Source organism: Microtus ochrogaster, unplaced genomic scaffold (assembly GCF_000317375.1).
Source record: "Microtus ochrogaster isolate Prairie Vole_2 unplaced genomic scaffold, MicOch1.0 UNK37, whole genome shotgun sequence".
NCBI lineage: Eukaryota > Metazoa > Chordata > Mammalia > Rodentia > Cricetidae > Microtus > Microtus ochrogaster.
This window is the reverse complement of record NW_004949135.1, coordinates 3,468,691-3,473,121: the sequence shown is the minus strand read 5'-3', so window position 1 is coordinate 3,473,121 and position 4,431 is coordinate 3,468,691. Positions and strand designations below refer to the sequence as shown.

At 37.9% G+C, this 4,431-nt stretch overlaps 1 pseudogene; it reads right to left on the bottom strand.

Moving 5' to 3' along the window:
- Positions 1 to 246: 246 nt before the first annotated feature.
- LOC101991330 lies at positions 247 to 3,119 on the bottom strand (annotated as a pseudogene).
- Between the last annotated feature and the right edge of the window lie 1,312 nt (positions 3,120 to 4,431).

Below are 4,431 nucleotides of genomic sequence, written 5' to 3'. Positions count from 1 at the left end.
ATAATTAACTATAGGTGAGCAGCTGAGACAGTGACAGGGCTTTTAGCCAAGGCAGGCAAAGGCAGTCTAGGTCAGCAGTGAAGAGACCAAGCTTGTGTGAGAGGGCCTGAGGTGGCAATGGATGAATGTCTTCCTTGAAGGTATATATAATTATAAAGATAAGCCTTTCTTTTCCCAACTCTGAACAGTGCTCCTCACCACCTTCCCAGTTCACATTTCCACTTGGGCAAAGGAAACAGGGAAAAACTAAGTTATCACCAGATTCTGGATCTTCTGTGTCATTTCAGCATTCTTTAAATGTTTGCTCAGAGCCAGGGGGTCCTTTTGCATCGGTTCCAGGATGAATCTCATAGCTGGGTCAATCATAATCTGCTCCACCTCAGGGTCAGCCATGACCCCCAGCTTCACATCCTCAGGGCTGTCATGTCTGTTGTACTATAACATCATACAGTACTGTTAACTATCTGCTACCTCCTTACAAATGGAGTCCAGGTCCAGCTCCTTCTGGTATACATCCATGGCATATGTATAGCCCTTCATGGTTTCCCAAGAGACTGCTTTCTGGGCATAACCCTGATGAAGATTGGCTCCATCTGGATACAATCCTCACAGTCCTTGAGTTCCAGATGAAACTTCAGGAGTTTGATGTAGCAGGCAGCTCAGTTACTATACAGTTTGGCATCTCTTAGGGTCCATTTAATGGCTTCTGTATAGTGCTTCATGGCCTGGGAGCATCACCATTCTAGAAGCATTCATTGTCCTTGCTTCTCCAAAGTCAAGTCAGGATTGATGTAGGTCAGTTACTTTTGTTCCTTCAGGTTTTTCTCTGCCTGCTGGCACTTCTTGAGCATGTCTAGGATTTAGTGCTCTGGTAGAGATTTATTATAGAAATGGTAGCATTTTTGTACTATTCTTCTTTGATAGGAATTGCCAATTCGAGTATAAGTTTTGGCAGTCTGTTGCCAACCCTCTCGTTTCTCTCTGCCCACTTCAATCACCTTCTTGAGTTCCCAGGTTTTGTATTTCAAAGTGAACAGCTTCTGATTCGTTATGTAAGTCATATTGGTGGGGTCCATTTCCTTGGCCCTATCAAATGCTTTAAGGCCATGTGTTGACAAAAAGTTTCTGTCCTGACAGTTCCACAGTCATTCAGCCTTAAAGAAACACACCAATGTCTACATTAATTATAAACTGGTTGGCCTATTAGTTCAGGCTTCTTATCAACTAATTCTTCTTACCTATTATGTTAGCCCATAATTCTTGTCTATTTTAGCCACATGACTTGGCACTTTTTATCAGCGAGGCATTCTCATCTTACTTTCCCTGCATCTGGGTCACACTACAGACTGAGTCTTTCCTCTTCCCACAATTCCCCTATTCTTGTTGCCCCACCTACACTTCCTGTTTGGCTACTGGCCAGTCAGCATTTTATTAAAAATTACAACTGATAATTCTTTACAGGGTACAATGTCAAAATACTGTGAGCCATGTATAGCTTTTTAAAAAAAAAATTTGAATCGCTCTAAACTATATCTCTATCTTTTTCTGACTACATGAGTCTTTAATTTGATAAGTGATAAGGTTATTATTAAAACTGTGGCTTTGCCAGCTGGATCCAGCCCATTCCTTAGATTTCTGAGAGTCTAGCATCATGGCAGAGGTACTGGTCAGAGCCATGTTTATTGCCACAACTCTATGGTCTTTCAAGGTTCCAGCCATCACAAAGATCCATGCTTTCAGCTATTTGTAAATACTATTTAAGTGTTTTGGAGCATGGCCTCTTAAAAGGGCTGAAAAGTTATTTTAGCTAAGGCTGAGTTTGGTAGCTGCTCCTAAATGAGGTGCACTTGCCTCTGGCAAATATAGCAGACCTGAGAAAATGCTGCTACCAAGAATCCATGATTAATTCTGTTCGTTTTTGTCTAGAATTACATTTCAAACTCTTTCAGGTTTTAATTGGATTTATTCCCACATTGTACACCACTTGTTGAAAGAAGGTTTCTGTTCCACAAGCTCTACTGCTGTTCAGCTTCAAAGAAACACACAAAAAACTACATTATTTTTTGAATAATAATAAGAAGCTCAGGCTTCTTATTAACTGATTCTTACATCTTATATTAGCCCATAATTCTTGTCTATATTAGCCAAATGGCTTGGTACCTTTTATCAGCAAGGCATTCTCAACTTGTTTCCTCTACATCTTGGTTAAGACTTGGTTGAGTCTTTCCTCTTCCAAGAATTCTCCTATTCTCATTGCCCCACCTATACTTCCTACTTCGTTGTTCCACCTATACTTCCTGCCTGACTACTGACCAATCAACATTTTATTAAAATACTACTGATAAATCTTTACAGGGTACAAGGTCAATGTCCCGCAGCAGCCATGTCAAATCTTTTCTTTTTGTAGGAATTATTTCCCATCTATTTTACTTTCAGTGCCTTTTTCATATTCTCTGGAATATCTTCTTCTATTGGGTCAGGTTTAGCCTTTTTATTGCAAGGTGGTGGGGTTTGGGGTGTTGCTGCCTCTTTCTATTAATCCATACTGTCCAGATCAACCCCAAAGATTACACTGAAAGTAGTAATGAATGGTATATTAATCTTGTATTTTTATGCCCACATCTGAAAGTCTGTTCCTTAGCTGTTTTATGTGTTCCAGGTAGGTTGGGTCATGAAACAGAGTTCTTGTCCTGGCATCATTCTCCAACTTTTGGTATAGATTAGGCAAGTTAGAATAATTCATGCATTTTCTCTCTGACAACTTAGCCTCCATATTCTGCAAAACCTCCTTGAATTGGAGGTTATTTGCTTCATGTTTTAAACATTCTTTATAGGTTTCTTTGGCTTCTTCAAATAGATTTAGGAACTCAAAGGCTACTGCTTTTCTTGAATACTGATTGCTCCTGTCAGAATTCATTCAGGTCAACAATCTTGCAGCCATCCTTGTAGGTCTTCTGGTAGTATCCTTTCTTGACATAGGCTGCAGAACAATTGTTATAAAGCACATGTTTCTGGGAATCTACTTTAATTGCTTCAGAGTAGCATTGTATGGCATCATCCATGTTTCCAGCACTCAGGGCCTTATTTCTATTCTCCTTTAGCTCATTCACCTGCTCCATATCCTGGCCTAGAATCTCATTGAATCAAATTCATTTTCTCTGCATTATCAACTGCATGCTCCCAGCATAATTTCAATTAGATGTGGGTTTATCGGGTTTACCTAGATGATGCAAAGATGATATATTCTACTGGAGCACTACAGTACTAATGTTGAGATATACTAATGTCAAAGAAGTCCATTTGCAGAGGGATAACTCTAGCTTGGAAACGATAGTGAGACCTGAGCTTATGTTATGAACTTACAAGAACTTCATTGTTTTTTGAAACAATAAGATTTATGATTTTTAGGTGAATATTTATTATCTTTACAACAAAGGGAAAAGTAAATTGTTGAGTTAAACAACTGTATGACTTGGTCTTCCATTTGCTGATACAGAACCACCAAATGAAAATTAGATATGTAACACAAGCTCATATAAGAGACATGATAGAGACAGAAATAAAAATGGGCAACAAATATTTGTGTTACAATTTAGAATTTGGAGAAAAATTAGTATTATAAATTGAAATCACCATGTAATCAATATAAAGTATCTTATTTAAATCTTGGAGCTAAATTAAGTATAAGAATATAGAAATCTAAAGTAATAATTGAGTTGACAGGACCCAACATATGATGATAAATAGAAAAATACATATTTGGAATTGAGAAATAAAGTAGGTTGAAGGATATTAGGTAATCAAGTCATTCAAGAAAAGTAGACATCATATGTGTGTATAAAGAGACTAAGAACCCCTCTTTATTATAGATGAGATAGTTGAACAATAGAGGACAAGATGGTTTTTAAGTTGCAGACTGCAATGCTGACTTAGTGAAGAATAACAGAAATGGATTAATGGAGGAATGAAGTACTGTTTTTCAAGAAATGAAGGTGAAAAAAAAAGTCAGAAACCTTAATGATTATGGAAACAAGATTTTTTTTCTCACTCAGATTGTGAAAAGAATTGAAAATTAAACACACACACATATGTTTGTGTGTGTGTGTGTGTGTGTGTGTGTGGTATGGGAGCTCCTTCTGTCTATGTGTTGCTTTTATTGGTTAACAAATAAATAAACTGCTTTGAGCCTATGGCAGGAAAGAGCAGAACTAAGTCAGGAAAGCTAGGCTGTATGCCGGGAGGAAGAAAGGCAAAGTCAGAGAGTAACAGTGAAGCCACCAGAGTCAGGCATGCCAAAACTTTAGCCAGTAAGTCACTGCTATGTGGCGATACACAGATTAAGAGAAATGGATTATATTAAGATGTAAGATTTAGCCAATAAGAAGCTAGAGCTAATGGGCCAAACAGTGACTTAATCAATACAGTTTCTAT